Source organism: Spermophilus citellus (assembly GCF_964194105.1).
Source record: "Spermophilus citellus genome assembly, chromosome: 6".
Taxonomy (NCBI): Eukaryota; Metazoa; Chordata; class Mammalia; order Rodentia; family Sciuridae; genus Spermophilus; species Spermophilus citellus.
In genome coordinates this window covers 84,988,207-85,000,564 of record NC_138187.1, presented here as the reverse complement: position 1 = coordinate 85,000,564, position 12,358 = coordinate 84,988,207, and the positions used below count along the sequence as shown (strand labels likewise).

The following is a 12,358-nucleotide window of genomic DNA, read 5'->3' as shown; positions in this document are numbered from 1 at the left end:
TGGTTTCCCTGAACTTAATTTACCTGTTGTGAAAGCTGGCTTTGACCCCAGTCATTTTTCTTCATTCATGGAGTCCAAAGATACTAAATAGTAACCACCACAGAATCTCTCATGATTTACCCATCAAAAGCTACCTCCTCTACAATAGTCTATATGCTGTATTATTATGGATCCAGGAAGCTGGCTGATGTATCTTCAGCCATGTTGTGGTAGCAGCCTCTGGAGGGTACGATCCTGAATAAGCTGTAAGGAATTAGCAGTTATACGTGGGCTATACTTTGCAGCTAGTAATAAGTTGGCCTTGGTGATTTTTTTTTTTTTTTTTTGCAGGGAAATAGAGCATTCTGTGGTGAACGAGAGATCATTAAAGGGTTGGCCACAGACCTAGTTCTGCAGCTGCTTAGACACAAAAGCCAGCACTCATGAACGATAGCTCTTAACGAAAGACTTGGGCTTCTGCTAATTCATAGAGAAAACTCATAGTAGATTTTGAGTAATGTTTTGAATGGATATTGAGTTTCAAATCTTGTATTTGTGAGTAAAACTCTAGTATCAAAAAGTGGAAAACTCGAGTCTTGGAACCTTTTAGCAAAAGGTTCACTTTGTACCTGTGTACATGCCCATTCTGGCTCTCCTCAGGTTACCCAGTTGTCATCCAGGTCACTTTATTTCTTCCTCTGCTTTGTTTTTAAGTACTTCACTGGCAGTTAAATGTCCACCATTGTGTAATCGAGATGAGAACAAGGAAGAGAAAACAAACATCATCGCTTGGTGTTATTTCTTGCTAAACCTCTAATATTTGAATGAACTTCTGGGTAGCTATTAAGTATTTAATTCTCCATCTATACCGTTTTTTACAAGTTGTTACTGTTACACTTTTAGGATGGCAAATCCTAAAGAGGGTAGAATATCAGGGTGTATTAATCAGTTTCTCTTCACTGTGACCAAGATAACTGGCACAGATAACTAAGAGGAGAAAAGAATTATTGGGGCTCATGACTTCAATCCATAGTTAGTGGGCTCCATTGCTCTTGGCGTAAGATGAGGTAGAACATTGTGGGAAAAGAGTGTAGTGGAGGAAAAGTGCTCATGATGGGTGGAAAGCAACGAGAGAGGGGGCCAGGGAGAGAGTGAGTCCCCAAGAGCACACCCCCAGTGACCTACTTCCTCCATGTTCCACATGCCTGAAGATTCTACCTCCTCCTAGTAGTCGATTCAAATTATTAATCCACCAAATGGATTAATCCACGATGAGGTTACAGTCCTCGAACCTCAGTCACTTCCCACAAGCCCCACTTCTAAACATTGCCACACTGGGGACCAACTTTATGGGGACATTTCAAATCTAAACCATAACACAGGAAAAGGAAATACAGACATACTTCTATCACAAAGAAAGAAAACCAGCCTAAGATGTAGCCATGGAAGGAAAGTATGCCACCTTCACAATTCCACACTTGCAACATGTGAGCCAGGAAGCTAGAGCCCTAGAAATCATACTCCAGGGACTGTCGAGGGACTGTGTGTGAAACAATGACAGGGCCCAATGAAATTGTCTTTGTGTTATAAATTTTCAATTGTAGAAAGTTACAGCTCATTCAAGACCTAATATCCATAATGCAGTCTGACAGCAGCAAAATCACTCCACTGGCAAAAGACTTAAATGAAAAGCAATGCTAAATGCTTGCCTAGGAGAAAAAAAATGACACAGTGTTATCTAATCACACGTCCAAAGGGTGTCATAGGGAACAGAAAGAACAGGGCCACCAAATGGACCCCTAGGCCTTAGTTAACCATGCATCCAAAATATCAGCCATTTGTGCGATGCAATTTGCTCTGTTTGGGCACCAGCAAGAGTTTCTCAGCCTCCAAATAGGGTAAATAAAGATTGGGAATAATTTAGGAGGCAGTGCTGATGGTTATCTGTGTCCGAAGATGCAGCAATATGTAAGGGGATGGCAGAAAAGTCAGGTCACCTGTCTAGAAAACCCATTAATAGTGCTGCTGTTCTTGATTAGACTGTCAAGATCTTAAAGAAGGCAGTTGAGCTTCAGCTGTGCTCTGCTCTAGAATTCCAGCAATCTTCCCATTAAAGTGGGAAAGCAGGATATGTAAAAGAGGAAGAAAGAACACATCTGATTTCTCCTAAACAAATCCCTGATGGTGGGAGGGAAGGAACCATTAAATAGAAGGGTCCTAAAACAGCAGAATTTTAGAGCCTTAAATTGACACAGGTCAAGAACCTAGATTTCTTCTTAGAATTCTTTGAACAATTAGAATCTTGAAAGTTAGAACTGTGAAGCAACTCCCCGCCCATTCTAATCTGATCTCACCCCCATGGAAATATTGGGTTTTCTGATCCAAGAGATTATGCTTTGGGGCAGAGAATAGCAATAAAAATACAAGTTGGGTTTTTTTTAATGTTGTTTGGGGGATTAGGAGGTTTTATTTATTTTTTATATTTCAGAGTTTAGAGGCCTGTGCAATTAAAGGTGGTAGTAACAGTAATGATAGTTGTAAAGGAGTTTTGGGTGTTCAAAATGTGGAATATGCTAACGTATGAACCAAAGCACAGACACAACACTTAGAAGACAAAGGGAAATAAAGTGTATGAGCCCTAATCTGGCACATTTCTATCATTTAATTCAACACTCACTACAATCCCGTGAGTTTTATTAACACCGCTTTGCAGATGAAATCTGAGTCTCCAAATGATCCAGCAGCTTCCTGCTTGGGACTACTCCCAGCCTGTGCCCTTGTAGCCTTTGCCCGACTTCCTGGCCTGCACTCTGCCAGGCTTTCTTCCCTGGAGTAGAGGGTGATTCCTTAGAACTGAACCTGCAGAGGTCTTTGAAATCTTTTCGGAATGCTCTCTCCTCCTCAGCAGGTGTTAAGCAAAGGTGGACAGACTCAGTACTCTGTGAATGATTTCTGTTGTATTTTCACGGTTGCCTTTCTTCTGTCGCAAAGAGTTCTTCGTATTTTGGGTTAGAACTTTATGTACCTTTCAGTGACTGTAAATGATGAGCCTAGAGGTATGTGCATGCATTATATTAGGTTTATCATGAACTCTCCTTTAAAGAGCAGTGAGGACCACTCTTGGCCCCCTATCCCTTATGTGCCTGAGCATTCTGGTCTGCCAGTGAAGAGATGACCCACTGCAGGGAGAGGGGTTACCCTCTGGCTTTCCTGTGAGTCTCCAGTTGCTGTTCAGGGTGCTGAGTCTGAATCCTATAGTTCTGCCTCTTTGTAGTAAAACCATATGGTGGATGTGTTGCGAGGCCCTCTGAAGGCATGAGTGACAGAGACCAAACCGTCATGGTTGCCTCATGTCATGGTTGTTCATCCCATTGAGGGCTTTCATGAATGCTTTAAATATAGCTAGGTCTTGCCTAATCGAAGCTCTGGAGCTTTGGGATGGTTGACTGTTACATTCTCCTGAGCCATCTGTCCTCTTCTTTCCGGTGTTTAAATTCTTTTGGGTAAGCATGTCTTCTATGCTAGGGTATTTCCATGAAGGCAGGGACCCAGTGCCTGTCCTTATCTCCATCACAGGTACCTGGGGCATTGTGCCTGTGACTGCATGGACCTTTAACAAGGGCCTGCCGAGGGGCTGTGAATGAATGATTGCTTCTAAGAATTGGTTGGGTGGAGCATGAAGGAGGCAGTGGGAGAATATCAAGAATGCAGAGAACTGCCAGGCACAGTGGCACACGCCTGTAATTCCAGCAAATTGGGAGGCTGAGGTGGGAGGATGAAGGCCAGCCTCAACAATTTAATGAAACAGTCTCAGAATAAAGAAGGCTGGCGATGTGGCTCAGCAGTAAAGCATCTCTGGGATCATCAATCCCAGTGCCAAAAAAAGAGAGAGAGAGAGAGAGAAGCTGCCCTAGACCCTCCTGGTTGGAGGAGGCAGGAAGCCTGATAGATTTGAGAGGGACATTTTCTATAATTTAAACTGAACTAGTTTCTTTTGGAATAATTGAACTGGCTTGAGGGAACATCACCCAGTCGCAGTGGCTAGCATCAACATTATTTGAAGTCTTAGGTCCCTCAGTTGTCCTCAAATGCCAATTTCTGCATCTTCAGATCCTTAAAGGTCAGCCTTGTAGATGGGTGTTTTTTATATTGACTGCTGCTTCAAGAGCCTGAGGGACCCCACGAGGGAGAAGGTGACTCCTTTGGTCTCGACTTGCTACATTTTTCCTCCCGAGAAATAACTGACACTGTACCAGCGTAAGGTGGTGTGACACTAGTCTGTGCCCTCTCCACTTCGTTTAAGTTCTGTGACAACTTAAAATACTACCTAAGGTTTCTCCAGCAGTGCCATTGGTGTCTCAGAACTTGTTTCAAATAACTTATATTCAGCCTCCGTGCTAACCTGCACACCTCTGTTTAGCACTTCCTCCCCTCCCTGACATGTCTTTTTTTTTTCATATGTGGCATGAAATAGTGGAGGTCAGAGGCACAGACCAAGTGCAGGTCTTGTGCGTTATGTTTCTTTTCTTTCACCAAAAAAAAAAAAAAATTGAACTCTCACTTATTAAAAATGCATTTTTTTTCTTATTTGATTCAGTTTTGGTTCAAAACTTAAGTAAACAGATTATCTACAAATGAATTTCATCCGTGCTTACGAAATCTGTAAGATGGACTGTTGCCTTTCTAAGAAGTATTCTAAACAGCCGCAGTCGTTTGTGCTTCTTGCTCAAGAGAGAAGATCAACTTGAGGTCAGAGAGTGAGAGGTTCTCTTAGCTGCTCTCTAGCTGGTACTCCATCTTCCCTTTACACATTCATCGTTACTTCTCCCTTGCATGTAAATCAGATGGCATAGGCTGCCTTAGCTGAAGAACTATTGTAAAAGTCCTAATAGTAAGAGATACGGTAGCATTTACCAAAGTCAGGTCTAAACTCTGCAAGTATGAGCATGCCTTGGGGAAAGAGGTACATATTCTGGCCTCCCTCTAGACTTACAGATTCAGACACTGAGGCTGGAGCCTGGGATTTTGCATTTCTGCCATGTTCCCAAGAAACTCTAGGGTCTTTGAGAATAGCTAACATTGGTCCAGCAAGTATTTATTGATACTCTGTAATATACTGGGCACTTTTCTAGGGATAGAGAGATGCACAAAAACAGGTGTGGAACCCAAAGGTGCTGCTTTACACTTGATTAACACTGTAACTCAGCCTTGAATTGGATGGTTCAGAGAGATGCCTGAAAACCTGGAGCTGACATTTTCAATCAATTAGCCAATTAACAAATATTTACTCAGTTCCTAGGAGAAAGGCACTGTGCAGAGCATTTGAGATGATGGAGAATATAACATGGTTCCTGGGCTCCAACGATCTCATATTCTAGTTAGGAAAACAGCAGATGAAAAATTAAATGATAGTAGAGGAGTCGGGCAATTCAGCATAACAACCAAAAGGAATCTTTAGTCCAAAGCATGATTAATTGCCAAGTGAATGTTACAGTAAATATCAATGTTTGGGATATTCTCCTTTTTCTACTGTACTTATCCCATCTGGAATTTTCTACATCCTGACTTCCATGCTACATCTAGTATTTGATTTTTAATATTAAATATCACTCTTGAGATGTTATAATATCCTACCATAGGCTATTCAGAATTTTTGAACAGAGACCACCTCTGCTTCAGGGAGTATGTTATTCTGCTTGACTTAGTGTGATTCATCCATATAGCCAAGATTAATTAGATAGAGATGTTATCAGGTAACATGGGCATTTTTTTTCTACAAATGCTACCTAATTTGAACACATGCATGTGTATATGTGTCCATATGACTTATATGAATGAGTATGTGCCTGTGTACCTGTGTATTTATACACATGCACATGTTTGAAAAATAGGGAATCTGATGATACTATCACATTTCTAATAAACTCAGGGGGAAAAATGTTGCTAGTATTGTAAAAGTAAATAAATAAGAAAAATATGGTGAGAAAGAAGATATGTTTTGAATGTATAATATGATCTCAGAATAGAGTAATTCCCCTAAATGATATAAGAATATTTTGATCATTTGTGATACTAGAGCTTGCTGTAGGTTGTCTTTCCAGAGGCAACTAGAATATACTCTTTCAGGAATTTTAAAGACGTCATAGATTAAAATGAGTTGGAAATGTTCTGTTTAAAATTCTTAGTAGCTCTTCTGAGATCGCTTCTCTGCTCTAAGTACTCCCAATGGAAGGCTCATTCTTTGAGAGTTGGATGCTTGTCCCCAGAGACTGGAGGCAGAGATAGGGTGCTTTAGAACATGGGTGTTCAAGCCGGAGGGTCCCGAGTTCAGTCCTGGCTCTCTCCCTGTGTAGGGTGGCCCTGGGACTTGTATTTCCTAGACTCGGTTTCCCTGTCTGTAAAATGACCTGAATAATACTTACCTAACAGGAATATAGGAAATATTATATAAGTTAATAGGTGTTAAGCAGTTGCCCAGAGGCCTAGCATTCAGAAAGCACTAACTAAATAATGGCTGTAATTTCATCATCATTTGTAAGACACATTAGGTTATAGAAAGTAACTTTCTGGCCTCTTTCAATAGTAATTTATCTCTGTATCTCAAAAAGTGTGTAAGCTTTTTAAAGATAGTTATTCATACTATTTCAGTTATTCAGAATCCTCAAATGCCTTTCTTTGTAATATATTCCCACAGAAGGGTATAAATTTACAGATGCGTTATTTAGTAATTCATAATGCGTATGCCCACCAATATATGCTCAATTTAAGATGGTAAAAATAATTTGAACAATTTGTCAATTACACCCTGAAAAGATGAGGGTAGGGGAAGCCGAATTAGATGATAGACGAATCTTAATTTGGGAATACTTTAAATCGAATTAATTACTTTTCTTAAACGCAAATTTAAAAACCCAAACGTTCTTTCTTGTACATTAAAATAATAATAATTTGAATAAAATTAGCATAATGTGGAACTGTACTGAAAAAAGAAGATCATAATTCCCTTTCAAGGGGCCTTGAATAATTTTTTTTTTTTAGTTGTAGGTGGACACAATACCTTTATTTATTTATTTATTTATTTTTATATGGGGCTGAAGATAAAACCCAGTGCCTTGTACGTGCTAGACAAATGCTCCACCACTGATCCACAACCCCAGCCCGGCCGCCAAATATGGATTGTAGAGATGTAGAAATAATGATTGTAGAGATCTTACTTCCTAGCAGCTATTTTTTAGAGCTGTCTACACATTAATCATGAGATGGTTTCCAAAAAACTAAGACACACAAGTGGAATCTTGGTCATCAGCCTTGGGCTCGAGTCCCAGAGAGGACCTGACCCTGGGGGACGGCCTTTCCTGGTCATTGTTGTTGTGGCTGTCAGCCATCCAGGCCTGACTTTCAGCTGAAGCACAGAAACTTCTAAGCAGCCAGTGCTCTCCAATACAGATAACACCTCCATGCTGGTCCTGTGTCTCCCTTTAGAATCCCCCCCCCAAATACACACACACACACACACACACACACACACACACACTCTTTGTGTTTATATACAAACAGCTTATAACGTGCAAGATCCTGCGCTGGTGCTCTGGTGGTAACCAAAATGAACCTAACCTTCAAAGAATTTATAATCAAACAGAAAGGATTAGCCTGAAGACATGCTGCCAAATTTCTGTCATAAAAATATTTGAGCAGGTGTCGTGAGCTGCTCTTGTTTAATGTATTTCAAACCTTATTTTCCTTAAGGAAGCCAAGATACTAAAATGAATGGCCTGTGTTCAATGGGAGACCTTCTCCCGATTGTGTTAAACAGAGCAGTATTCTCCCTCCTCAACAATTTATAATGATTTAAGGTGGAACCTTGGGTGCTGTGACTGAAAAAGGCCATAAATTATCAAGTCTAGGAGGGAAAGTTAGTACTTGCCATTTAACTTGAGCCTGAAACATATTGAAGGCATTAAGTGCAATGGTATATGACTGAACTGATGGGCGCTAATATGTAATTACTGTTTTTTACAGTATGGTTATAGTGATTATATTCTATTTATTCGATTTTCCTTCGCAAAGTACAATCTAATGTAATTATAATTAATAACTGCAAAGATAGGCTCAATTACTTAAGTCATGAAAATGAATTACCATCATCATATTGAGAATTTTTCAGCCACCCTGTATGTAGAGAATGACTATAGAAATTGTAATGCTTCTAGAATATTACTTATAAGGAAACTGAAATGAATAAGCCAAGGAGTTGGTGCCAACATGAGTAGTTTTAAATAATGAAAAGCAAATACCAGAATCGTCGCTTGCTACTATCTTTAAATCCTGTCATATATTTTAGAAATCATCACGTTAGCTGCAAATTAAAATTTGTGAGTTACAAAGTTACATTTCAAGAGTCTGTCTTTGCAAAAGGCAGTTTAAAACTGTATTAAAAAATGAGAAATCTGTTCAAATTAGGATTATTTTTGAACCCTTGATCTGATTTTTAAGGAATGTTTTAAAATTATTAGAAAACCTCACATTAATATTAATAGTATTATGTGTTAAATGGGGCCATATTCATGTTTTCTTATAAATATTTCAGCTACTTGGGGGATGATTTCATGCAAATTGTATGATTTTCGTGTGGAAGTGAAATCTACAAGGAAAGCAGTTATTATCCCCCTGTGTAATTAATATGTACATTTCCCATTATTGGTCTAGTAACTCCTATAGGTGAAGCCTATGAAACCTATTATCCTTTCCTATTTTCTGTCCCACTCTAAATCTGCCTTGTCCTAATTCTAAATTCTGGTTCTGCAGATAACTGGATTTTGCCACTCTGTTCCCTGCACCCTAAATTAGGCTTCACCATTCAATTTTGTTTTATTCACCAAGTACCCCGGGGTCCCATCTACCTGTTCCTCAGCAAACCTCCACCCCCACGCACCTCTAGTTGATTCACTTCTTGTCGTCTCCGCCACTAACAGTCTAGACTAACTACCTTTAGTTTCTCATCTGTGTTATTTTCTGGGAGGTTAAAGTCAGAAACATTATCTTGGGATGTCACCTAAATTAAAGTAAAAACTGGGCATTTCTAGTTTTTGAGGGATATTAAGCAAGTCATAGCTTTTGGAAAAACTGCCTCTCTGCTAAATCAGTCATCAGAAATACATAACATTAACTAAACTTGCCTTCAAAGAAATCTAGTAGGCACATTTTTATTCTCCCCTAGTTATAAGCACCCAAAAGTTTGGCAGTTCTTTGTTTGTGTCAGGTGCTGGGAATTAAAGAGGCACTTTACTAATGAACTACATCCCAGACCTTTCCATTTTTTATTTTGAGACAGAGTCGGGCTAAGTTGCTTAGGGCCTCACTAAGTGGCTGAGGCTGGCCTCAAACTTGTAGTTCTGCCTCAGCCTCCCCAGTTTGTTGGGAATACAAGTGTGTGCTACCACACCTGGCTCAAAAGTTCAGGAATTTTTAGTAGATGTCACCCTTTGATGTTGAAGTGGCTTATTTCAGTGATCTGATAATGCTTCTCTCTGAAGTACTATGGGCATAGATTAATCTCCAGCCTGTGCACCTTTGGGCCTCCTTTTGTCTCTTTTTGTTGATTGTATTGGTTTGGATGAGATTCACAGTATTTCAGCATGTATTTTTAATCATGAAAAAACTTTGTTGTATTAAAAAATGTCTGAAATACTCAGTTCTACTTGTTTTGTCACCTATAAGTTTAGATCTTTGAGATTTCGTGTCCTCACGCTGTTAAAATTTTCATTTTCTGAAATAATGCCCATCACTTATTCACATTAAAAACGGAGCTGTTAACTTTATGGGGTTTTTGTTCATTCATAGGCTGATTCTATGCATGTTCATCCAGTACAAACTAAACACTCACCATGAGCCAGGTACTGTGCCAGCTTTGGGGCTGAAAGTCTGCACACATGACCCCTTTGGCAGGAAACTTGGTGTATGTAAGTCATAAGTGGACCTATGGTGCTTCCTAGCCTGGCTTAGAGCTATAATGGGATGCAGTAGAAGAGTTCCTACAGGGATGTTTCAAAGTTAAATAGGGTTTGGCCAAATGAATAGACCCAGAGGGGCAGTCTACACTGGAGAACAATGGAAAGGTGAGTTTGGCACATTCAGGGATCAGTAGGTAGACCACTATGTCTGGAGCAGGGACTTTAGAATTTGCCACCAGCCAGCTCCCAAAATGCTTTGATCTTTCTGAAGAGTGTGATTAGTTAAAGGAGCTGGAGAAAGAGGCAGATTTACATTCTTCAAAGATTCCTCTGGGAGCCAAGTGGAAGATGAACCAGTGTGATCTGGACTGGACAACCCTGGGGAGGTTCCTCAGGCCCTTTACACTGACTTTGAAAAGCAGAGTAATTCATCATTGATGTGCCTTGGTAAAGGAAGTTGAGGATTCAAGGAATTGTTAGACCTGGTGCCTGCTCTCAAGACATTTAAAGTCTATTTGGGAAGAAAGAAAAGAACATTGCATGCAGTACAGAGTCTTAATAGCTTGCAGAGTATTTACATATACTATACCTCTTTTGATTCTGTCATAGAATAACTGACATTTTATAAATGAAATATTCCGTCACTCTGTAAGTACTAGAGATATCATTCCAAAAAAGGTCTTTGGACTTCTAGGCCTACAATCTTGCTAACACCACAAGCCATAGACACAATACTGTCCTTCCTGTTAAATAATAACAGCAAAATTAGGTAACGGGGTAAGGTAAAAGTAGGTAAGGTCGTATAAAGTGTGATTTATTCATTAGATGGTTCTCATAGACAAGAACTGTAAGGTGAGTTTGGGAAGAATTGAGAACTCTCTGTGTTTTGGGTGATAATTTGTCTTTTAATGGCGTAGGAAGCTACTTCCAGGGTGAGGAAGTGAATGGGATGTGTACAGGGCTGAAAATTAGGCTTAAAATGTTGTGCCCTGGGATTCTTGGAGGGGAAGTAGGAAAAGAATTGGAATTATAGTGGGAGCCCATGGTGAAGAACTTTAGAATTAAGATCAAGAGCATACAGGCCGTCCTAAAAAGAGGTGACCACAGGACCTGAGAAATAAATAGTTAAGGGGGGAAGAAAACTGAACCCTTCAGTGGCCTGGAATGGATGTGCAGGTGAGATGTGAGGTCAGAGCCAAGGTGTGCCCTCCCTTCTGTGGGTAAGTGTGATGCCCCTTGTTCTTCCTTTTTCCCTCTTGTCCTTTATGTGCCCTTAGTTGCCACTCTTTCATGCCTCATCCCTTCCTTTTGGAGAAGGTCAAGATGTTTTCCCTTAGCCCACCAATTCCTATCTTGTTTATATCACCTCTCCATGATCTTTACGTGCAATTCAATGAAATATGTTGATGCTTTAATCACCACAATGCCAGCATGTTCATGTTGAAAATCGACAAACCTTTGAAATGCTAGACTTGTCGAAAAACACACTTGCTTCTCTTCAGGACCTAGGGACTCTACCGTGGCAGCTAAGTAATCACTCTGCTTTTCAGTTCAAGTTATGTGTTGGTTGGGCTTACTTAGCCCTCAGAGAGTAGAGTTCTTGCCATTTTTGACTTCTGTCTGTATCGGCCTTTAGGACGTCTGCATTTCAAATGACTTTCCACCTGAGATGAATTTGTTGGCCTTTTCCTTATATTCATGCATCTTGTCTCTTCTTATTTCCAAACTCTTGCGTACCTCCCATTCTTGACTCGAGGTCCCCATGTAGTTTAGCATGCCCTGCAATATTTTTATGCTGTTCATTCCATTTCAGAATCCCTATCAGAGGTCCTAGTCTCAATCCAGGCTTTCCATTAACCTTTTCAGGGCTCCCCCAAACATTGACAGTAGGCAGTCTCAAGGCATATCTTTGCATATATTGTCATCTTTTTATGAAAATGCATTTCTCTTCAAAGGCTATACCTGACTTTTTTGAAAATAAATTTCAGAGTGGTGAATGTCTTTACCTGATTCCTCAAAAAAAAAAAAAAAGGAAAACTACTCAATAAAATGTGCACATTTGCAGGAGAGAGCTCTTTAAATAACACAATATATTCATAGCACTGCCATATGTCAATGGCATCACTCTGCAGACAGAGAAAGCTACTCGGGGCATTTCTGCAGTTAAAGCTTTGCTGCGTGTTAAGTTTTTCTTTTCATTTTCAGGTTCACTCTCTGGGCTTCTGGTTGTTACATTTAATATGGACATTATCTAGTGAAAATGCCACATTTCATAATGTTGGAACAAAGCTTCACAGTAATTGCCTCTGAAAGACATTTGCAGCTCTGCATTTACAACTCAGTAGCTGACTAATTCGTAGCAAGGGCAGAAAAGCAGTAAGTAAGAGAAGAAAAAATTGTTTCTCATACCCATAATGACTTACATAGTT

The 12,358-nt window shown here is 39.9% G+C and overlaps 1 protein-coding gene across 13 annotated transcripts in view; it reads left to right on the top strand.

Annotated features, from left to right (window-relative positions):
• Nucleotides 1-12,358, top strand: part of CELF2 (CUGBP Elav-like family member 2) — a 501,848-nt gene that overhangs the window by 303,752 nt on the left and 185,738 nt on the right. The window lies entirely within an intron of this gene.